Here is a 26,575-nt window from a genome sequence, read left to right as displayed (position 1 = left end):
CCCCCACCCACCCTAAAAACACACAACCATCTGCTCCTCGTTTTCCGCCCTGAGGCTTCAGGAGCCCAAAAGGCCGCTTTTTATCCGTAGATTCCATTATCGGGGGAATACCACCGCTGTGATAATTTCATCTAAGTGTCTTAGCGGCGTTTAAACCAATGGTGAACTTTCTTAATTCCCCCTTAAAAGATTGGAAGACCCGCGGACCCCCCCCCCTCGCCCATCTTGCCCTCCTTAAGATGGCAGCTTCTCCGGCAGCAGAAGGTGAACGTAAAGCCCAAAGCATCCTTTAGCAGTCGCAGCCCTCAGGCAGATTATCATGTCAGGGGTAATCCGACTCGGGAACCACGGAGGAGGAGCAACAGTTGGAGTGGAGGGGAGAGAGAGGGGTGGGGTGTCAGGCGGACAAGCTCTCCCTCTTTCGCTCGCCCTCGCCTCATCTTCTCTGAGAGGAGCCGCGAGAACATCTTGACAGCGCTTTCCCGACCCTCAAACTTTCCCCCTTTTCCCCCGATGGATCCGCTGGCTGCAGGCAGGAATGTTGACTCTGAGCCTCCCCGGGAGGAGGAAGGAGCCCGTGCGGTCAACGGCGAGAAGGTGTGAGGACCCCAATCAAGCCAGGATGCGCGTCTTCTCGGGAACGGTGACGGTCGCCATGGTCTTGCCTCGCCGGGGTCAGCAGAAGACAAACGCCACACAGCTAAAGCAGGATTAGCCGTCCCGAACGGTAAGGACGACACGTCGTCTTTTGTTGCTCTAAGCCGCCGGCTTATGGCCGAGGCGTTACTGAAGGTGTGCCGCCTCGCCACGCAGCGCACGCCGGATTAGTTGCGGCAAGCGGCGCCTCCCTGGAGATACATGTCAGTGCTCGGCCTGTCACGGAATGTGTGCGGACCGAACGCTCTAATGTTCCGCTGCACTTTCCCTACCTCTCTGGTGCGCGAATCACGGCAAAACGTCGGCTTGTCAAACCTACAGAGAAAGTTTGCTTAGCATTTTTGGTAACGCAAGTAGACCCAGACCTACATCTTGTACCTGGAGCCTTTCAACCAAATACTGTATGTTTACTCTGGTATGATCAATGAAATCAATGCCAAACTACATCGGTTGTATTGTCTTTAAATACAACTCCAGGAGTTTATTTTGTGAAATTCAATCAATGAATTGTAAAAACACTTACACACATTTGTAAAATATATGATAGGAATAGATATCAAATAAAATAAATACCGAATTAGGACATTTTGCTTAGTTCGGCCTCGTAGAACCATTTTTGGTAATGCGAGTGCACCTGCAGCCATGAGAAAAAGTGAAGAAAATATGTATCTTCTAACACTGTCTAATAAATGAAATAAATGCCAAAATAAGTACATAAATAATAGATATTTTAGATAAATATTTTTCAAATATATATATTTCTGAAGGTGTTTTTGTGAAATACAATCAATGATTTATAAAGACATTTACCGTATTTTTCGGACTATAAGTCGCAGTTGTGTTCATAGTTTGGCCGGGGGTGCGACTTATACTCAGGAGCGACTTATGTGTGAAATTATTAACACATTATCGTAAAATATCAAATAATATTATTGATCTCATTCACGTAAGAGACTAGACGTATAAGATTTCATGGGATTTAGCGATTAGGAGTGACAGATTGTTTGGTAAACGTATAGCATGTTCTATATGTTATAGTTATTTGAATGACTCTTACCATAATATGTTACGTTAACATACCAGTTGGTTATTTATGCCTCATATAACGTACACTTATTCAGCCTGTTGTTCACTAATCTTTATTTATTTTAAATTGCCTTTCAAATGTCTATTCTTGGTGTTGGCTTTTATCAAATACATTTCCCCCAAAAATGTGACTTATACTCCAGTGCGACTTATGTTTTTTTTCCTTCTTTATTATGCATTTTCGGCAGGTGCGACTTATACTCCGGTTCGACTTATACTCCGGTGCGACTTATACTCCGAAAAATACGGTACATACATTTGTAAAATATATGATAGGAATAGATATCAAATAAAATAAATATCAAATTAAGATATTTTGCTTAGCTCGTCCTCGTAGAACCATTTTTGGTAATGCGAGTGCACCTGCAGCCATTTAACCTAAATGAGAAAAAGTGAAGAAAATATGTATCTTCTAATACTGTCGAATAAATGAAATAAATGCCAAAATAAGTACATAAATAGTAAATATTTTAAATAAATATTTAATAATGTATATAATTCTGGAGTTGTTTTTGTGAAGTGCAATAAATGAATTGTAAAAACATTTACATACATTTGTAAAATATATGATAAGAATAAATATCAAATAAAATAAATACAAAATTAAGAAATGTTGCTTAGCTCGTCCTCGTAGAACCGTTTTTGGTAATGCGAGTGCACCTGCAGCCATGATATCTTCTAATGCTGTCTAATAAATTAAAAATAAATGCCAAAATAAGTACATAAATTATAAATATTTTAGATTAATATTTTAAAAATATATATAATTCTGAAGGTGTTTTTGTGAAATACAATCAATTAATTGTAAAAACACTTACACACATTTGTGAAATCTATGGTAGGAATACATATCAAATAAAATAAATATCAAATTAAGACATTTTGCTTAGCTCCTTATCGTAGAACCATTTTTGGTAATGCGAGTGCTCCTGCAGCCCACATGAGAAAAAGTGAAGAAAATATGTATCTTCTAATACTGTCGAATAAATGAAATAAATGCCAAAATAAGTACATAAAAAGTAAATATTTTAGGTAAAAAAAAATAAAATATATATATATATATATATATATATATATATATAATTCTGGAGTTGTTTTTGTGAAACACAATCAATTAATTGTAAAATAATATTAATGAAAAAAAAAATTAATCCAGTGTTTTTTTAGTGCTAAATGTATTCAAGAACATACATAATAAATAATAACAAAGGTAAAAAAAATATATATAATAAATATTTAAAATATGTGATCAAATTAAGTATAGAATACAAATATTTCTATTAAGAAAGTTTACTCTGCTCTTCATCGCAGAATCATTTTTGGTAAGGCAAGACTTACCTCCTGTACATGTAGCCATTTAACCAACTGAGGAAAATATGTATCTTTTACTCTAGTGGCATCAATGAAATAAGTACATGCACAATAAATATCATAAATATATTGAAATACAATTACAAGTATGGAATTTACTTTGGAAAAAATACAATAAATAAATTGTAGAAAAAAAAAAGTAGCATAATTATATACAAATTTTAAATAGATAAAAAACAAAAATAAAGATTTTAATTTCTAGTGTCTGCTTTTTTTTTACACTATATGTATTCAGCATTATTACTATAATACACTTAATAAATGTAAGAAAAAGGTCAATAATATACACGTATGTAAAATATATGATACAGTTAAATAGAATAAAATGAGTCTGCTCACTCCACAAAAAAGACCTGAATCAAAAATGAACAAAAAACAAAAACAATAATAAAGTTTAATTATTAAAACAAAATATTTTAAATGGATGCTGTTGCTCATCCTGACTAATTGGACCCTCGCAGTAAATTGCACTGCAGGCCAATTTGAGGAGTTTTAAAAACCCGCCAAAATGTGACCCAGCCAATAACACCTGCAGAGTGGGAATCATGGCTGTGACCTGTGATCACTGGCCTCTCCTCACACGCTGCAAAGTTTGTTTAAAACCAACCAACACTGACAAAATGTCATCATATTTTCGATGCTTGCGCTTGCCTGTGCTTGCACACCTTTGTAAAGCGCCGTGCAGCGTGCCAGGTGGATGTTGCAGTGGCGACACGTCCAACTTTGTGAGAGGCAGTCGCTTTTAAAGTGCTAAAAAAAAAGGAGAAGGGGAGGGGATATGAGCAGGGGCGGCCACCTCTTGTGTGCAGCACAGGAGAAGCAGCCGTCATCAGACATGCTTGGAGAAATGTAACTTCCAATGTTTGCACAGCCTCAGCTCTTTGGCGGCTTTGCTCAAGTGCTTACACAGCCACATCAAAGTTATTTGTATTTATGTATGTGTGTATGCATGCATGTGTGTATGCATGCATGTACTGTATGTATGTATGCATGTATGTTTGTGTGTGTATGTATGTATGTATGCATGCATGTACTGTATGTATGCATGTATGTTTGTGTGTGTGTGTGTGTGTATGTATGTATGTATGCATGTATGTATGCATGTATGTTTGTGTGTGTGTGTGTATGTATGTATGTATGTATGTATGTATGTATGCAGGTGTGTGTATGTAGGCTTGTGTATGTATGTTTGTATATATGTGTGTATGTATGTAGGTCTGTATGTAGGTGTGTATGTATGTTTGTGTGTGTATGTGTATATATGTATGTGTGTATGTATGTATGTGTGTATGCATGTGTATGTATGTAGGTGTGTGTGTGTGTGTGTGTGTGTGTGTGTGTATTTATGTATGTATGTAGGTGTGTGTGTGTGTGTGTGTGTGTGTATGTATATATGTATGTATGTAGGTGTGTATGTGTGTATGCATGTGTGTGTATGTATGTGTGTATGTATGTATGTGTATTTATGTATGTATATATGTATTTATGTGTGTGTGTATGTATATATGTATGTATGTATGTAGGTGTGTATTTATGTATGTGTGTGTATGTATGTATTTATGTATGTGTGTGTATGTATGTATGTAGGTGTGTATGTATGCACAGTATGTATCTGTGTATGTATGTGTGTATGTTTGTGTGTATGTATGTATGTATGTGTATATTTGTGTATGTATGTATGTATGTATGTGTGTATGTATATGTGTATGTATGTACAGTATGTATCTGTGTATGTATGTGTGTGTATGTATGTATGTATGCATGTGTATATATGTGTGTGCGTGTATATACAGTATGTGTGTATGTATGTAGTGGGCTAGTGGTTAGAGTGTCCGTCCTGAGATTGAGTAGGTCGTGAGTTCAAACCCCGGCCGAGTCATACCAAAGACTAAAAATGGGAGCCATTACCTCCCTGCTTGGCACTCAGCATCAAGGGTTGGAATTGGGGGTTAAATCACCAATATTGAATGACCATGACCTTCGATCCCTCAGACGGCACTGTATCAAAAACCGACATCGGTGTGTAAAGGATATCACCACATGGGCTCAGGAACACTTCAGAAAACCACTGTCACTAAATACAGTTTGTCGCTACCTCTGTAAGTGCAAGTTAAAGCTCTATTATGCAAAGCGAAAGCCATTTATCAACAACATCCAGAAACGCCACCGGCTTCTCTGGGTTCGAGATCATCTAAAATGGACTCATGCAAAGTGGTAAAGTGTTTTGTGGTCTGACGAGTCCACATTTCAAATTGTTTTTGGAAATATTCGACATTGTGTCATCCGGACCAAAGGGGAAGCGAACCATCCAGACTGTTATCGACGCAAAGTTGAAAAGCCAGCATCTGTGATGGTATGGGGGTGCATTAGTGCCCAAGGCATGGGTAACTTACACATCTGTGAAGGCACCATTAATGCTGAAAGGTACATACAGGTTTTGGAACAACATATGCTGCCATCTAAGCGCCGTCTTTTTCATAGACGCCCATGCTTATTTCAGCAAGATAATGCCAGGCCACATTCAGCACGTGTTACAACAGCGTGGCTTCGTAAAAAAAGAGTGCGGGTACTTTCCTGGCCCGCCTGCAGTCCAGACCTGTCTCCCATCGAAAATGTGTGCCGCATTATGAAGCGTAAAATACGACAGCGGAGACCCCCGGACTGTTGAACGACTGAAGCTCCACATAAAACAAAGCTTCAACAATTAGTTTCCACAGTTCCCAATCGTTTACTGAGTATTGTTAAAAGGAAAGGCCATGTAACACAGTGGTGAACATGCCCTTTCCCAACTACTTTGGCACGTGTTGCAGCCATGAAATTCTAAGTTAATTATTATTTGCAAAAAAATAAATAAAGTTTACGAGATTGAACATCACATATGTTGTCTTTGTAGTGCATTCAATTGAATATGGGTTGAAAATAATTTGCAAATCATTGTATTCCGTTTATATTTGCATCTAACACAATTTCCCAACTCATATGGAAACGGGGTTTGTATGTTTCAGGCTCTATCCTTTCAGATAGTACAGATGTAGTCTGTGGGTACAAACGAACAAGAGGCCAAACATCTTCTAGGACAATCTGAACAGTCCATCTAATAAACCTGATGGATAAAATTCACGTTTTTTATTGTAAGACTTGGTCAAACTTACCACTGCGTGCCACAAATGGCCCTTAAAGACAGTAAACCCGCGTTTATCACTGTAAATAATAGTTAACTTTTTTGTCCTAAAAGTACATTTTTTTTCACGTTACATTTTCAAATTCCGATGTTAGATTCTGTTGCATGCGTCGGAACGGTACTCTGCCAAATATTCCACAAAACCCCAACCACGTACAACAGGACATAAAAGTCATTCGTTTTTCAAAAGGCCGTAAAAACATTATGGAAGCCCAACTAAATTCTTATTACTTTGTCTTTGGTAATTGGCGAACAGATCGAACCGAATCCTCTGAGCGGACTATTTGAGGTGGTCATCTTCTCTGAGCAAATCCAAAAAGAACTTGGTAGCATTCACTACTTTATTGGCTAGATGACTCATTGTGCTGAATTGGAAGTCCTTGCCACACTCACTGGATTAGAGATATTCTTAATATCCTTAAATTGGAAAAAATGAGGCTGACATAGAGGCAGGTGAGGCAGGGCCTCACTTGCAATCATGGAAAGAAAAATATGTAAATAGAACTTTTTTTTTATTAAGTTGTTATATGTATCCAGTGATTATACTATAAAGTTATTTTCCATTTAACTTCACCCGTTTTAGATTATTTTTATTTAAAATCGCTGAATTTTCACATTTGCCGTTCAAATACTGAGAAGAGACGGTGCGGTGAACAGCAGCCAGTTGAGGCACGTCACTCAGTGCCTCAACATGGATTGCGCAATGACTCGGCTAACTGCTGGTCTGCTGTGCAGTGAGACTGTATTGCTATATGAATTATATTATACATTTCCATAGTTTAGTTAGCTGAGGTATATAATGTACAGTGTATTTTGTCAACAACTGTATGTGTGTAACGTATTTCTTGTGCTGAGCGATCATAAAACGGCTGCAAAAGACGCACTGGCTGAGGCTCGCCTCCTGCACCCCCGCCGTAGAATGCACGGCAACCCCTGACGGGAGTGTTATATCAACTAAAGCCCACACTTAAACTTTCCACGTGCAAGATTGAATCTATTTAAAAAAAGTTATTTCATAAGAAGCCAAAAAGTGCAAAAACAATAATGTTCGTGTTGGAGAAGTTGTGAATGACTGCAGGGCCACAACATTAGGTACACCTGCAGACTGCAGGTGTACCTAATTCACAACTCCTCCAACACGAACATTATTGTTTTTGCACTTTTTGGCTTCTTATTAAATAACTTTTGTAACCTATTTGTATGGGCTTTCCTCTTTGTGATGTAAAGTTCCTGTTATGCGGTGTTATACAATATATGCCTTGAGCTCTTATTTTGAAGGCGCTAAGAGCGGAAGTGATGACACGTTGGAGTGGAGCGGAAGTTTTTGAAAGAAGGTAAATAAAGTGGTCCTCGTGTAAACTGGAGCCTCCGTGTTTGTTATTTTGTAGTTTCATACAGTATAGGCGACATTTATAAACCCTCGGTTACACTTTTTTAAATAGATTCAATCTTGCACGTGGAAAGTTTAAGTGAGGGCTTTAGTTGATATAACACTCTCGTCAGGGGGTGCATTAATCCAGCACAACAGCGGCTCATGGACTTATTTTATAAGTAAAGGTAAGACCATACTAACGTTTTTTTTAATTAAATGTGCTTTTTTGTGTGCTACAGTTTGTATGTGTAAAGTTAAAGTCAAGTTAAAGTACCAATGATTGTCACACACACACTAGGTGTAATGAAATTTGTCCTCTGCATTTGACCCATCCCCTTGATCACCTCTTGGGAGGTGAGGGCAGCAGTGGCGCCGCGCCCGGGAATAATTTTTGGTGATTTAACCCCCAATTCCAACCCTTGATGCTGAGTGCCAAGCAGGGAAGAATGCTGGTATGAGCTTTTAAACATAACCCGTTAACTGCTGCCAATCAAATGATGAATAAGATACTCTTTAGGGTTCATATGTTTGTAAATCTGACTGTGATGAAGTCAGTGCCTCACCAGCCATCAACCTCACCGCACGTCACTGCATTGAGCGCTTGTTCTGTGAAGTGTCAAGAAGTATTGGGGTGTTCAAATTGAACTCGGATTTAACTGTTATTGAACGGTAGATAATTGACTAGCCTTTTGTCTGCTTTTGTATGTATGTGTATGTATGTCGGGGTCATTCAGGAGTACAGTTGTCTGTGGCTTCATGCCTGTACTTATTTGACTGATACATGTTTTTTAAAATTGATTGTATATACAATTAATGTGGGTTTTTGGCGTGTGTTTACTTGTGTTTCTGGACTGTATATGTCAAAAAATTCAAGAATTTTTTTTTGTTTAAAACATCCCAATCAACTTCAGTTCTAAACAAAAATATATATATATATATGTAATGTTCTTATTTTTTTACAAACCATTTGAAGGCCTTTTGATCAAATGTCACAGTTGTCAATAGCATAGATTTGCATAGCAGGAATTTTACCTATTTAAACCTCTGACATGATAATAATAATAGATTTTATTTGTAAAAAGAATTTTACATTGAGTAAACAACCTCAAAGTGCTACAGTGTATTAAAAAAAATACAAATAAAAAGATAATAAAAAATTAATAAAATTAAAAACTAGTACAGCCAAATAGGTACAACTAGTATGCATATATCTATAAAAAAAAGAGGCTTTTTTAAAAAAAAGAAGGGTTTTTAAGTCTTTTTTAAAAGCATCCACAGTCTGTGGTGCCCTCAGGTGGTCAGGGAGAGCGTTCCACAGACTGGGAGCGGCGGAGCAGAAAGCCCATTGTTCGTAGCTTTGTCCTCGGAGGTTGGAGGAGGTTTTGGGGGTGAGCAGTTCTTTGAGGTAGAGGGGGGCATTTCCATGGAGGCACTGGTGATGATCTGATCTAAAGGCTTTTCAAAACCCCCCAAAAAAACATTGCATGTTTGATGTTTTTGTTTAGAACTGAAGTTTATTAAGAGATTTGAGCAAAGCATCCAAAATATTTGAATGCCCTTAAGGACCTTAATGTCCTGTTTGGCTTTAAGGATAATCGAAACCCCGTGTCCCGGGATGGTTAATTGGTTCCGGGCCTGACCATGAAGTAGGAATCATTGATTACAAATTGAAAATGTTGATAGTTTGAGCAGAAAAAGCCTGTGTATGATCCTAAATGCATCATGAGAGTTTTTAGACCAGGTGTGTCCAAACTACAGCCTGCGAGATGTCACAAGTTTATTAAGACATCTGTCTCCAAATTAATTTTATATCCGACAGTAAAATTGCCTGACTTCTGCCATCATCCAGTTTTTAATGTACACAGCACAGCATTTTATATATTACAGTTCAAGTTAAAGTACCCATGATTGTCACACACACACTACACTGCAAAAAGGGAAATCTAAGTAAGATGAAATATGTCAAATAAGGGTGATATTTGCTTATTTTCTGTCTGATAAGATAATTCTTCTCACTAAGCAGATTTTATGTTAGTGTTTTACTTGTTTTAAGGCTTTTGGTCCTAAATTATCTTGTCAGGTTCAAACACTGATGACATCTATTAAACAGACAAGAAGCAAGGAATCATGCAGAGACAGAGTTCAATTTGGCTCAATTGAGGAGAGACGTTTTTTTGGGCTGTACTCTAGTTACAGATCCAAACTACGCTCTAAAGTCCAGCCCACGTGCTCCTCTATTTATTTGGGAGGTCCCTGGTTACATCACTGAAGCTGCCGCTGAAGGAAGGGGGGGTAATCTCAGCAGCTCCAGCTAGACACAATATATGATTTTTAACGAAATGCAAATGTGTTGACACTCGTGATATCGCCCTGTCTCTGCTCTGTCTGCGTCACGGCACTCGATGTTCGCCCTTGGCAGTCAGCAGGCCGATTCAGGGTCTGAAAACACCGATACGAGACGACTTGCTTTGCGCAGATAGAAAAAGTACAACTTCAGCACAATTGATAATAACTATAGCAACGGCCCTTAAGCATAAGAGTTGTGTCATAATATATACATAATTATTCTAACAGTAAGATATTACAGCTTGTTGCTGAGATTTGATGACCTATATTGAGTAAAACATGCTTGAAAGTAAAATATCAACTGTTGCAAAGCTGTGTCATCAACACTCACAAGTATAAAACTACTTTTTTAAAGTAATCATTTCTTACTTCAAGCATGAAAAAAAAAAATCATGATGCTGAGCGCATATCATTATGTCAAGATAATGGCACTAGCATTTACTTCATTTAAGAATATTTTTCAACATATTGAGCAAAAAGGTCTTTTTTTTTCTACCAAGAAAAGTGCACTTGTTATTAGTGAGAATATACTTATTTTAAGCTATTTTGGTGTTCGAGGTTAGCTAATTTTAATTGTTTTGGAAAGTCTTGACAAGCCGAATTTTCTTGTTCTATTGGCAGATAATTTTGCTTAGTTCAAATAAAATACCCCTCATTTTTGTAAAAAAAAATTCTTGTTTTTGAACACTGACTTTTTGCAGTGTGGGTGTGGCGAAATTATAACCTGCATTTGACCCATCACCCTTGATCACCCCCTGGGAGGTGAGGGGAGCAGTGAGCAGCAGCAGTGGCCGCGCCCGGGAATCATTTATGACGCAATCTACACTCATGGCGCAAACAAACCGACACAAAAAGTCAACACACATGGTCACACAACACAACCTGCTCACTGCCTCTGTTTATTGCAAAAAAAAAAAGTCCAATCACAACACGTTGTTTAAAATTGCTCTCATTTAAATTCCCTGCAAAGCATGATGGGAAAAAATGCAAAACACTCTCTCCACACTTATTCATGTCTGGCGCATTTTAGCTGCTTTATATTTCGGATGGATTAGAAAACTTTAAGGAGGTCGTCACAAAAGTAAACAAGGTAGAAGTTTAACTTTCACATACTCTTAATATTCAATTGTACTAATTATTAATTATATTTCCATTATAATTAACATATGTATGTATGTACTGTATATATACAGTACAGGCCAAAAGTTTGGACACACCTTCTCATTCAATGTGTTTTCTTTATTTTCATGACTATTTACATTGTAGATTGTCACATCAAAACTATGAATGAACACATGTGGAGTTATGTACTTAACACAAAAAGGTGAAATAACTGCAAACATTTTTTATATTCTAGTTTCTTCAAAATAGCCACCCTTCAGTAATACTGCTTTGCACACTGTTGGCATTCTCTCCATGAGCTTCAAGAGGTGGTCACCTGAATTGGTTTTCACTTCCCAGGTGTGCTTGAAGCTCATCCAGAGAATGCCAAGAGTGTGCAAAGAGTGTGTATATTTAAGTATATATATAAGTATGTATATACATATATATATATATATATGTGTATATATATGTGTATATATATATATATATATATATATATGTATGTGTATATATATATATATATATATATATATATATATATATATATATATATATATATATATATATATATATATATATATATATGTACTTAAAGATTCTACTGCACTGATCATTTTAGCCAAGTTAGGCATTTTTATGCCTGATATGTAGAACATTCTTAAAAAAAACAAATCAATAGAGTGCAGCCACAAACTTACCTCTCAGCGAGGAATGTCTGCAGTGATAGAGAAGACAAAGACATGCAACAACCACAAATAACAGGAATGGAAAAAGCTCCCTATTGAGAAACTGTGTGTTGTTTTTAGGATAAAATAGAATAGAATTCCTGGGGGAAATTCAGCACCACAGTTCGCTCACAATAGACAATAAACCCTTAGGTATTTTTTACATGTGAATAATATAAATACAGTCTATTATTCAGCATTATTCACATGTGAATAACATAAAAACAGCATTATTCACATGTGAATAATATAAATACAGTCTATTATACAGCATTATTCACATGTGAATAATATAGTCTATTATACAGCATTATTCACATGTGAATAACATAAATACAGTCTATTATACAGCATTATTCACATGTGAATAATATAAATACAGTCTATTATACAGCATTATTCACATGTGAATAATATAAATACAGTCTATTATACGGCATTATTCACATGTGAATAATATAAATACAGTCTATTATACAGCATTATTCACATGTGAATAATATAGTCTATTATACAGCATTATTCACATGTGAATAACATAAATACAGTCTATTATACAGCATTATTCACATGTGAATAATATAAATACAGTCTATTATACAGCATTATTCACATGTGAATAATATAAATACAGTCTATTATACGGCATTATTCACATGTGAATAATATAAATACAGTCTATTATACAGCATTATTCACATGTGAATAATATAAATAGTCTATTATACGGCATTATTCACATGTGAATAATATAAATACAGTCTATTATACAGCACTATTCACATGTGAATAATATAAATACAGTCTATTATACGGCATTATTCACATGTGAATAATATAAATACAGTCTATTATACGGCATTATTCACATGTGAATAATATAAATACAGTCTATTATACAGCATTATTCACATGTGAATAATATAGTCTATTATACAGCATTATTCACATGTGAATAGTATAAATACAGTCTATTATACAGCATTATTCACATGTGAATAATATAAATACAGTCTATTATACAGCATTATTCACATGTGAATAATACAAATACAGTCTATTATATAGCATTATTCACATGTGAATAATATAAAAACAGTCTATTATACAGTATTATTCACATGTGAATAATATAAATACAGTCTATTATACGGCATTATTCACATGTGAATAATATAAATACAGTCTATTATACAGCATTATTCACATGTGAATAATATAAATACAGTCTATTATACGGCATTATTCACATGTGAATAATATAAATACAGTCTATTATACAGTATTATTCACATGTGAATAATATAAATACAATCTATTATACAGCATTATTCACATGTGAATAACATAAATACAGTCATTATACAGCATTATTCACATGTGAATAATATAAATACAGTCTATTATACAGCATTATTCACATGTGAATAATATAAATACAGTCTATTATACAGTATTATTCACATGCGAATAATATAAATACAGTCTATTATACAGTATTATTTACATGTGAATAATATTAATACAGTCTATTATACAGCACTATTCACATGTGAATAATAAAAATACAGTCTATTATACAGCATTATTCTCATGTGAATAATATAAATACAGTCTATTATACAGCATTATTCACATGTGAATAACAAATACAGCATTATTCACATGTGAATAACATAAATACAGTCTATTATACAGCATTATTCACATGTGAATAATATAAATACATTCTATTTTACAGCATTATTCTCATGTGAATAATATAAATACAGTCTATTATACAGCATTATTCACATGTGAATAATATAAATACAGTCTATTATACGGCATTATTCACATGTGAATAATATAAATACAGTCTATTATATGGCATTATTCACATGTGAATAATATAAATACAGTCTATTATACAGCACTATTCACATGTGAATAATATAAATACAGTCTATTATACAGCATTATTCACATGTGAATAATATAAATACAGTCTATTATACAGCATTATTCACATGTTAATTTTGGGTGTTTAAGTAAATCATTGGCCGGGCGTCTTCAGGCCCATCTCGGTGCATAACGGCCCCCAGACAAGGCGCTACAGCAGTTTTAAGATAGGCTCCTACTGTTCACCGGCTCCATTTATTCCAAAAAGACAGTGAGTGTCTGCAGGACTTGGGCAGGATGCATTTTTGTTCTTTCCTGCTTTGGCAATAAAAACACGAGTTTCCCCTCATTTGGACTCTTAATGATCGCCACTTTCCCCTCACTAACGAGCACCAGCCTCGCACTGAGTATTGTCTGAGCTGACTCAAGCGCTCGGTTTCGGGAACCGAGGCCTAATTTAGAACAGCCAATCCCCGGCTGGGAATAATTACACTTAACCCTTGTGTAACGTTCATATTGTTGTTACTCAGCCAGCGTTTGTGGGTCTGATGGACCCGTTGCATTTTGTGGCTTTTAATGCCTCACAATCAAACACTTTTATGTTCAAATACTGAACAGATGTTTACCTTATCCCAATAAACATCTGCCAGTTTCTGCATCCCACAGGGATTCTTCTTTTGTGTTTCTGCACCTGCGGTTTCCACACAAGGTTGCAACATTGTTTGTCAACACTGTCTGCTCTCATTTTCTCGCACAATTTGACCCTCTGATGTTCTGTGTACCTACACTCTGTCCTCCTTCTGTCTAGGCCTGCTGTGTGTGTTAGCGTGTGGTACACAGAACATCAATTTCCACACTTCTATTAGCCCCGGGTCCAGTGGACCCGGACTTCTTATATGTAATATAAATGTGTAGAGTGGGTGTATGGTGTGTGGTCATTAAATATGTATTCTGATATATGTTCTTCACAGAAAATGAGCCAAAGTCAGTGAGTCTCAATTTGAAAAATTAATTACCGTATTTTGATAAAAGTTGGAATTTTACTCAATAACAGTCGCAATTTAACAAGAAAAGCTTGAAATGTTGGCAATTGTATGAAAAGAGTCGTAATTTTACTCGACAAAAGTCATAATTTGAAAACTTTAAAATTTTGGCAATATTATAATAATAATCGGAATTTTACCTGGAAATATTTTGACAAAAGTCATCATTTTACTCAAAAAATTTCACTATTTTACAAGGAAAAAAATTGGCAATATTGTGATAATAGTCAGAATTTTATGACAAATGTCACCATTTTGCATTTTACATAAAAAAAAATTAACACTTTTACGAGAAAATATTGCAGTATTACAGAAACAGAAATAATATGAGAAATTGCTCCCAATTTTATAAGAAAAAAGTTGACACATTGTGAGAAAAAAACTGCTTTTAGTTATTTTCTTTTTTTTGTTGAATTTTTTATTTGTAATTGGTTTTTAATTTTCATTATTTACTTCAAGTTATTACAGTATGTCTATATATACATACCGTATTTTTCGGACTATAAGTTGCAGTTTTTTTCATAGTTTGGCCGGGGGTGCGACTTATACTCCGGTGCGACTTATACTCCGAAAAATACGGTACATACATTTGTAAAATATATGATAGGATATGATAGGAATAGATATCAAATAAAATAAATGTCAAATTAAGATATTTTGCTTAGCTCGTCCTCGTAGAACCGTTTTTGGTAATGCGAGTGCACCTGCAGCCATTTTAACCACATGAGAAAAAGTGAAGAAAATATGTATCTTCTAATGCTGTCGAATAAATGAAATAAATACCAAAATAAGTACATAAATAGTAAATATTTTAAATAAATATTTAATAATATATATAATTCTGGAGTTGTTTTTGTGAAGTGCAATAAATGAATTGTAAAAACATTTACATACATTTGTAAAATATATGATAGGAATAAATATCATAAAATAAATACAAAATTAAGAACATTTTGCTGAGCTCGTCCTCGTAGAACCGTTTTTGGTAATGCGAGTGCACCTGCAGCCATTTTAACCACATGAGAAAAAGTGAAGAAAATATGTATCTTCTAATGCTGTCGAATAAATGAAATAAATACCAAAATAAGTACATAAATAGTAAATATTTTAAATAAATATTTAATAATATATATCATTCTGGAGTTGTTTTTGTGAAGTGCAATAAATGAATTGTAAAAACATTTACATACATTTGTAAAATATATGATGGGAATAAATATCAAATAAAATAAATACAAAATTAAGAACATTTTGCTTAGCTCGTCCTCGTAGAACCGTTTTTGGTAATGCGAGTGGACCTGCAGCCATTTTAACCACATGAGAAAAAGTGAAGAAAATATGTATCTTCTAATACTGTCGAATAAATGAAATAAATACCAAAATAAGTACATAAATAGTAAATATTTTAAATAAATATTTAATAATATATATAATTCTGGAGTTGTTTTTGTGAAGTGCAATAAATGAATTGTAAAAACATTTACATACATTTGTAAAATATATGATAGGAATAAATATCAAATAAAATAAATACAAAATTAAGAAATTTTGCTTCGCTCGTCCTCGTAGAACCGTTTTTGGTAATGCGAGTGCACCTGCAGCCATTTTAACCACATGAGAAAAAGTGAAGAAAATATGTATCTTCTAATACTGTCGAATAAATGAAATAAATGCCAAAATAAGTACATAAATAGTAAATATTTTTAAATAAATATTCAATAATATATATAATTCTGGAGTTGTTTTTGTGAAGTGCAATAAATGAATTGTAAAAACATTTACATACATTTGTAAAATATATGATGGGAATAAATATCAAATAAAATAAATACAAAATTAAGAAATGTTGCTTAGCTCATCCTCGTAGAACCGTTTTTGGTAATGCGAGTGGACCTGCAGCCATTTAACCTAAATGAGAAAAAGTGAAGAAAATATGTATCTTCTAATACTGTCGAATAAATGAAATAAATACCAAAATAAGTACATAAGTAGTAAATATTTTTAAATAAATATTTAATAATATATATAATTCTGGAGTTGTTTTTGTGAAGTGCAATAAATGAATTGTAAAAACATTTACATACATTTGTAAAATATATGATGGGAATAAATATCAAATACAATAAATACAAAATTAAGAAATGTTGCTTAGCTCGTCCTCGTAGAACCGTTTTTGGTAATGCGAGTGCACCTGCAGCCATTTTAACCACATGAGAAAAAGTGAAGAAAATATGTATCTTCTAATACTGTCGAATAAATGAAATAAATGCCAAAATAAGTACATAAATAGTAAATATTTTAAATAAATATTTAATAATATATATAATTCTGGAGTTGTTTTTGTGAAGTGCAATAAATGAATTGTAAAAACATTTACATACATTTGTAAAATATATAATAGGAATAAATATCAAATAAAATAAATACAAAATTAAGAAATTTTGCTTAGCTCGTCCTCGTAGAACCGTTTTTGGTAATGCGAGTGCACCTGCAGCCATTTTAACCACATGAGAAAAAGTGAAGAAAATATGTATCTTCTAATACTGTCGAATAAATGAAATAAATACCAAAATAAGTACATAAATAGTAAATATTTTAAATAAATATTTAATAATATATATAATTCTGGAGTTGTTTTTGTGAAGTGCAATAAATGAATTGTAAAAACATTTACATACATTTGTAAAATATATGATAGGAATAAATATCATAAAATAAATACAAAATTAAGAACATTTTGCTGAGCTCGTCCTCGTAGAACCGTTTTTGGTAATGCGAGTGCACCTGCAGCCATTTTAACCACATGAGAAAAAGTGAAGAAAATATGTATCTTCTAATACTGTCGAATAAATGAAATAAATACCAAAATAAGTACATAAATAGTAAATATTTGTAAATAAATATTTAATAATATATATAATTCTGGAGTTGTTTTTGTGAAGTGCAATAAATGAATTGTAAAAACATTTACATACATTTGTAAAATATATGATAGGAATAAATATCAAATAAAATAAATACAAAATTAAGAACATTTTGCTTAGCTCGTCCTCGTAGAACCGTTTTTGGTAATGCGAGTGGACCTGCAGCCATTTTAACCACATGAGAAAAAGTGAAGAAAATATGTATCTTCTAATACTGTCGAATAAATGAAATAAATACCAAAATAAGTACATAAATAATAAATATTTTAGATGAATATTTTAAAAATATATATAATTCTGAAGGTGTTTTTGTGAAATACAATCAATGAATTGTAAAAACACTGACACACATTTGTGAAATGTATGATAGGATATGGTAGGAATACATATCAAATCAAATAAATATCAAATTAAGACATTTTGCTTAGCTTGTCATCGTAGAACCGTTTTTGGTAATGCGAGTGTACCTGCAGCCATTTTAACCACATGAGAAAAAGTGAAGAAAATATGTATCTTCTAATACTGTCGAATAAATGAAATAAATACCAAAATAAGTACATAAATAGTAAATATTTTAAATAAATATTTAATAATATATATAATTCTGGAGTTGTTTTTGTGAAGTGCAATAAATGAATTGTAAAAACATTTACATACATTTGTAAAATATATGATGGGAATAAATATCAAATAAAATAAATACAATATTAAGACATTTTGCTTAGCTCGTCCTCGTAGAACCGTTGTTGGTAATGCGAGTGCACCTGCAGCCATTTAACCTAAGTGAGAAAAAGTGAAGAAAATATGTATCTTCTAATGCTGTCGAATAAATGAAATAAATACCAAAATAAGTACATAAATAGTAAATATTTTAAATAAATATTTAATAATATATATAAATCTGGAGTTGTTTTTGTGAAGTGCAATAAATGAATTGTAAAAACATTTACATACATTTGTAAAATATATGATGGGAATAAATATCAAATAAAACAAATACAAAATTAAGAAATTTTGCTTAGCTCGTCCTCGTAGAACCGTTTTTGGTAATGCGAGTGCACCTGCAGCCATTTTAACCACATGAGAAAAAGTGAAGAAAATATGTATCTTCTAATACTGTCGAATAAATGAAATAAATGCCAAAATAAGTACATAAATAGTAAATATTTTAAATAAATATTTAATAATATATATAATTCTGGAGTTGTTTTTGTGAAGTGCAATAAATGAATTGTAAAAACATTTACATACATTTGTAAAATATATGATGGGAATAAATATCAAATAAAACAAATACAAAATTAAGAAATTTTGCTTAGCTCGTCCTCGTAGAACCGTTTTTGGTAATGCGAGTGGACCTGCAGCCATTTAACCTAAATGAGAAAAAGTGAAGAAAATATGTATCTTCTAATGCTGTCGAATAAATGAAATAAATACCAAAATAAGTACATAAATAATAAATATTTTAGATAAATATTTTAAAAATATTTATAATTCTGAAGGTGTTTTTGTGAAATACAATCAATGAATTGTAAAAACACTGACACACATTTGTGAAATGTATGATAGGATATGGTAGGAATACATATCAAATAAAATAAATATCAAACTAAGACATTTTGCTTAGCTCGTCATCGTAGAACCGTTTTTGGTAATGCGAGTGCACCTGCAGCCATTTTAACCACATGAGAAAAAGTGAAGAAAATATGTATCTTCTAATACTGTCGAATAAATGAAAAAAATGCCAAAATTTACATTTTCGGCCGGTGCGACTTATACTCGGAAAAATACGGTAATTGTATCATTTTTCTTTTAATAAAAAATTAAAATCGTCCCACAGACCCGCCTCCAGACCCGTCTTGTTTCCTTGTGCTCTCCTGACTGGAGGCGATGAGCCAGAGTCCGCTGGACTAACCCCGGAGTTTAACGTGTTATGGATTAACGCATGTACACACACACACACACACACACACACACACATGCATATAAAGGAAAGGCAGGGCAGCCAGGTGTTAGCCCACGTGACAGCAGATAAAGCCGACTGCGGGCATTAGTGCTAATCCCGCCCTGATCTTTGGAATATGTCCCTGAGGTTCTGGTCTCAGGCCCGCCTGGCGCTCACTCAGGGAGGGCAAGGACAAGATCAAGCCTCCCCAGGGACCACCTCCACAACAAGCCCCTTTTTGTCCGCTTGTCTTAAAGCGACGACACAGTAGGTGCCTTTCTCCGTCTTGCTGGCTCACGCCGCTATCAGTGTCTTTGCTTTACGGGCTGTGGTCAAAGTGCACGTACGCGTCGGGCAGATATCAAGCGGCGTTATGTAAAAAGTGGATTATCAGGTGTTACGCCCCGCCATGAAAGATGTGTGACTCATAAAGCGTCCTTCCTACAAAGGCACGCTTCATGCGCGACCTTTCCTGTGACGGTCCGTCACAACGTGATGATGTCACACGCCGTCCCTTCCTCCGGGCGGTTGACCCCATTTATTCCTCGATATCGTATCCGGCCAAGATAATAGCATCTTTGAGCGAGGCAACAAGAGGCCAGTTAGTGGAGGACGCTGCAGGCCCCGACGCTTCATGAGTCAGGAATGGCTTTCACGGCGGCGGTAAATCATAAAAACCATCGAGCAAATCGCGTGCGAGGGCTGAGGGAAGCTGTCGCGGAGCCACAACTCCCGAGGAAATATGTGACTCAAGTCCTGTATTTATCTTTGCTCGCTCAGTGCATGTTGCACTTTTAAACCATCACAACAGCTGATAAAACACAATTTATAAGCTCAATGCATATTTTATGTGAAATAGATTGCATAAACAAACAATGTTCTGCTAGAATGTTCCGAAGAAATGCACATCATTTACTTTGAAATTGCACTTTTAGACTTAGACTTAGACTTCCTTTTATCCATCCATCCATCCATCTTCTTCCGCTAATCCGAGGTCGGGTCGCGGGGGCAGCAGCCTAAGCAGAGAAGCCCAGACTGCCCTCTCCCCAGCCACTTCGTCCAGCTCCTCCCGGGGGATCCCGAGGTGTTCCCAGGCCAGCCGGGAGACATAGTCTTCCCAACGTGTCCTGGGTCTTCCCCGTGGCCTCCTACCGATCGGATGTGCCCTAAACAGAGGCGTTCGAGTGGCATCCTGACCAGATGCCCGAACCACCTCATCTGGCTCCTCTCCATGTGGAGGAGCAGCGGCTTTACTTTGAGTTCCCCCCAGATGGCAGAGCTTCTCACCCTATCTCTAAGGGTCGCCACCCGGTGGAGGAAACTCATTTCGGCCGCTTGTACCCGTGATCTTGTCCTTTCGGTCATAACCCAAAGCTCATGACCGTAGGTGAGGATGGGAATGTAGATCGACCGGTAAATTGAGAGCTTTGCCTTCCGGCTCAGCTCCTTCTTCACCACAACGGATCGATACAGCGTCCGCATTACTGAAGACGCCGCACCGATCCGCCTGTCGATCTCACGATCCACTCTTCCCTCACTCGTGAACAAGACTCCCAGGTACTTGAACTCCTCCACTTGGGGCAGGGTCTCCTCCCCAACCCGGAGATGGAACACTCCACCCTTTTCCGGGCAAGAACCATGGACTCGGACTTGGAGGTGCCGATTCTCATCCCAGTCGCTTCACACTCGGCTGAGAATCGATCCAGTGAGAGCTGAAGATCCTGGCCAGATGAAGCCATCAGGACCACATCATCTGCAAAAAGCAGAGACCTAATCCTGCAGCCACCAAACCAGATCCCCTCAACGCCTTGACTGCGCCTAGAAATTCTGTCCATAAAAGTTATGAACAGAATCGGTGACAAAGGGCAGCCTTGGCGGAGTCCAACCCTCACTGGAAACGTGTCCGACTTACTGCCGGCAATGCGGACCAAGCTCTGACACTGATCATACAGGGAGCGGACCGCCACAATCAGACAGTCCGATACCCCATACTCTCTGAGCACTCCCCACTCGACCGTGTCCCTCGGGAAGTCCTGTCTTCATCACCGGGTATAAATTGCATATCTCAGATGAACAACTTCTAAATGTATGGTTCAATCCTCCTAATATCCAGATAAGAGGCATGGTTCATAATCTAGAATAACTTTGACGAGCCGAAATGCTCACAGTAAAGCAGCAGAGGTCTACTTAGCTGTCTGAATCATTGCGTCGCTAAGTTTGTTTGTGTTAGCGCTTAGAATAACAAACATCGCTAATATTTGGTTAATATCCAGGTCAAGATATGTATAAAGAGTATTGTTGGCGGGTTTTGGATCGTTAATTAGAGAATTTTGTGGGCACAATAGAGAGCCCCCAATGACTACATTGTTAGCAGACTTTTATTGTATTTATTTATTTACGACTTAGAATGCATAATATTTGTTTAATATTCAGGTGAAGATATGTATAAAGAGTATTGTTGGCGGGTTTTGGATCGTTAGTTAGAGAATTTTGTGGGCAAAATAGAGAGCCCCCAATGACTACATTGTTAGCAGACTTCTTATGTATTTATTCATTTACGACTTAGAGTGCATAATATTTGGTTAGAATGCATAATATTTGGTTAATATTCAGGTCAAAATAGGTATAAAGAGTATTGTTGGCGGGTTTTGGATCGTTAGTTAGAGAATTTTGTGGGCAAAATAGAGAGCCCCCAATGACTAAATTTTTACCAGACTTTTTATGTATTTATTTATTTACGACTTAGAATGCATAATATTTGGTTAGAATGCATAATATTCAGGTCAAGATATGTATAAATAGTACTGTTGGCGGGTTTTGGATCGTTAGTTAGAGAATTTTGTGGGCAAAATAGAGAGCCCCCAATGACTACATTGTTAGCAGGCTTTTATGTATTTACTTATTTACGACATAGAATGCATAATATTTGGTTAATATCCAGGTCAAGATATGTATAAAGAGTATTGTTGGCGGGTTTTGGATCGTTAGAGAATTTTGTGGGCAAAATAGAGAGCCCCCAATGACTACATTGTTAGCAGACTTTTTATGTATTTATTTATTTACGACTTAGAATGCATAATATTTGGTTAGAATGCATAATATTTGGTTAATATTCAGGTCAAGATATGTATAAAGAGTATTGTTGGCGGGTTTTGGATCGTTAGTTAGAGAATTTTGTGGGCAAAATAGAGAGCCCCCAATGACTACATTGTTAGCAGACTTTTTATGTATTTATTTATGTACGACTTAGAATGCATAATATTTGGTTAGAATGCATAATATTTGGTTAATATCCAGGTCAAGATATGTATAAAGAGTATTGTTGGCGGGTTTTGGATCGTTAGAGAATTTTGTGGGCAAAATAGAGAGCCCCCAATGACTACATTTTTACCAGACATATTATGTATTTATTTATTTACGACATAGAATGCATAATATTTGGTCAATATTCAGGTCAAGATATGTATAAAGAGTATTGTTGGCGGGTTTTGGATCGTTAGTTAGAGAATTTTGTGGGCAAAATAGAGAGCCCCCAATGACTACATTGTTAGCAGACTTTTTATGTATTTATTTATTTACGACTTAGAATGCATAATATTTGGTTAGAATGCATTATATTTGGTCAATATTCAGGTCAAGATATGTATAAAGAGTATTGTTGGCGGGTTTTGGATCGTTAGTTAGAGAATTTTGTGGGCAAAATAGAGAGCCCCCAATGACTACATTTTTACCAGACTTTTTATGTATTTATTTATTTACGACTTAGAATGCATAATATTTGGTTAGAATGCATAATATTCAGGTCAAGATATGTATAAATAGTACTGTTGGCGGGTTTTGGATCGTTAGTTAGAGAATTTTGTGGGCAAAATAGAGAGCCCCCAATGACTACATTGTTAGCAGGCTTTTATGTATTTACTTATTTACGACTTAGAATGCATAATATTTGGTTAATATCCAGGTCAAGATATGTATAAAGAGTATTGTTGGCGGGTTTTGGATCGTTAGAGAATTTTGTGGGCAAAATAGAGAGCCCCCAATGACTACATTGTTAGCAGACTTTTTATGTATTTATTTATTTACGACTTAGAATGCATAATATTTGGTTAGAATGCATAATATTTGGTTAATATTCAGGTCAAGATAGGTATAAAGAGTATTGTTGGCGGGTTTTGGATCGTTAGTTAGAGAATTTTGTGGGCAAAATAGAGAGCCCCCAATGACTAAATTTTTACCAGACTTTTTATGTATTTATTTATTTACGACTTAGAATGCATAATATTTGGTTAGAATGCATAATATTCAGGTCAAGATATGTATAAATAGTACTGTTGGCGGGTTTTGGATCGTTAGTTAGAGAATTTTGTGGGCAAAATAGAGAGCCCCCAATGACTACATTGTTAGCAGGCTTTTATGTATTTACTTATTTACGACTTAGAATGCATAATATTTGGTTAATATCCAGGTCAAGATATGTATAAAGAGTATTGTTGGCGGGTTTTGGATCGTTAGAGAATTTTGTGGGCAAAATAGAGAGCCCCCAATGACTACATTGTTAGCAGACTTTTTATGTATTTATTTATTTACGACTTAGAATGCATAATATTTGGTTAGAATGCATAATATTTGGTTAATATTCAGGTCAAGATATGTATAAAGAGTACTGTTGGTGGGTTTTGGATCGTTAATTAGAGAATTCTGTGGGCAAAATAGAGAGCCCCCAATGACTACATTGTTAGCAGACTTTTTATGCATTCTAACCAAATATTATGCATTCTAAGTCGTAAATAAATAAATGTATAAAGAGTATTGTTGGCGGGTTTTGGATCGTTAGAGAATTTTGTGGGCAAAATAGAGAGCCCCCAATGACTACATTGTTAGCAGACTTTTTATGTATTTATTTATTTACGACTTAGAATGCATAATATTTGGTTAGAATGCATAATATTTGGTTAATATTCAGGTCAAGATAGGTATAAAGAGTATTGTTGGCGGGTTTTGGATCGTTAGTTAGAGAATTTTGTGGGCAAAATAGAGAGCCCCCAATGACTAAATTTTTACCAGACTTTTTATGTATTTATTTATTTACGACTTAGAATGCATAATATTTGGTTAGAATGCATAATATTCAGGTCAAGATATGTATAAATAGTACTGTTGGCGGGTTTTGGATCGTTAGTTAGAGAATTTTGTGGGCAAAATAGAGAGCCCCCAATGACTACATTGTTAGCAGGCTTTTATGTATTTACTTATTTACGACTTAGAATGCATAATATTTGGTTAATATCCAGGTCAAGATATGTATAAAGAGTATTGTTGGCGGGTTTTGGATCGTTAGAGAATTTTGTGGGCAAAATAGAGAGCCCCCAATGACTACATTGTTAGCAGACTTTTTATGTATTTATTTATTTACGACTTAGAATGCATAATATTTGGTTAGAATGCATAATATTTGGTCAATATTCAGGTCAAGATATGTATAAAGAGTACTGTTGGTGGGTTTTGGATCGTTAATTAGAGAATTCTGTGGGCAAAATAGAGAGCCCCCAATGACTACATTGTTAGCAGACTTTTTATGCATTCTAACCAAATATTATGCATTCTAAGTCGTAAATAAATAAATGTATAAAGAGTATTGTTGGCGGGTTTTGGATCGTTAGTTAGAGAATTTTATGGGCAAAATAGAGAGCCCCCAATGACTACATTTTTACCAAACTTTTTATGTATTTATTTATTTACGACTTAGAATGCATAATATTTGGTTAGAATGCATAATATTTGGTTAATATGCAGGTCAAGATATGTATAAAGGGCATTGTTGGCAGGTTTTGGATCGTTAGAGAATTTTGTGGGCAAAATAGAGAGCCCCCAATGACTACATTGTTAGCAGACGTTTTATGTATTTGTTTATTTACGACTTAGAATGCATATTATTTGGTTAGAATGCATAATATTTGGTCAATATTCAGGTCAAGATATGTATAAAGAGTATTGTTGGCGGGTTTTGGATCGTTAGTTAGAGAATTTTGTGGGAAAAATAGAGAGTCCTCAATGACTACATTTTTACCAGACTTTTTATGTATTTATTTATTTACGACTTAGAATGCATAATATTTGGCTAGAATGCATAATATTTGGTTAATATTCAGGTGAAGATATGTATAAAGAGTATTGTTGGCGGGTTTTGGATCATTAGTTAGAGAATTTTGTGGGCAAAATAGAGAGCACCCAATGACTAAATTTTTACCAGACTTTTTATGTATTTATTTATTTACGACTTAGAATGCATAATATTTGGTTAGAATGCATAATATTCAGGTCAAGATATGTATAAATAGTACTGTTGGCGGGTTTTGGATCGTTAGTTAGAGAATTTTGTTGGCAAAATAGAGAGCCCCCAATGACTACATTGTTAGTAGACTTTTATGTATTTACTTATTTACGACTTAGAATGCATAATATTTGGTTAATATCCAGGTCAAGATATGTATAAAGAGTATTGTTGGCGGGTTTTGGATCGTTAGAGAATTTTGTGGGCAAAATAGAGAGCCCCCAATGACTACATTGTTAGCAGACTTTTTATGTATTTATTTATTTACGACTTAGAATGCATATTATTTGGTTAGAATGCATAATATTTGGTCAATATTCAGGTCAAGATATGTATAAAGAGTACTGTTGACGGGTTTTGGATCGTTAATTAGAGAATTTTGTGGGCAAAATAGAGAGCCCCCAATGACTACATTGTTAGCAGACTTTTTATGTATTTATTTATTTACGACTTAGAATGCATAATATTTGGTTAGAATGAATAATATTTGGTTAATATTCAGGTCAACATATGTATAAAGGGTATTGTTGGCGGGTTTTGGATCGTTAGTTAGAGAATTTTGTGGGCAAAATAGAGAGCCCCCAATGACTACATTTTTACCAGACTTTT

The 26,575-nt window shown here is 35.0% G+C and overlaps 1 protein-coding gene across 1 annotated transcript in view; it reads left to right on the top strand.

Annotated features, from left to right (window-relative positions):
* The first annotated feature begins 446 nt into the window (after positions 1 to 446).
* The window catches only part of LOC133618472 (uncharacterized), a 55,932-nt gene continuing 29,803 nt past the window's right edge, over positions 447 to 26,575 (top strand). Inside the window, exon 1 of the mRNA XM_061978858.2 lies at positions 447 to 727. The gene's annotated coding sequence lies outside the window, so the exon portion shown is untranslated. The remainder of the gene's footprint in view (positions 728 to 26,575) is intronic.

Source organism: Nerophis lumbriciformis, linkage group LG19, assembly GCF_033978685.3.
Source record: "Nerophis lumbriciformis linkage group LG19, RoL_Nlum_v2.1, whole genome shotgun sequence".
Taxonomy (NCBI): domain Eukaryota; kingdom Metazoa; phylum Chordata; class Actinopteri; order Syngnathiformes; family Syngnathidae; genus Nerophis; species Nerophis lumbriciformis.
Note: the sequence above shows the minus strand (reverse complement) of the source record. Positions and strands in the feature narration are given on the sequence as shown.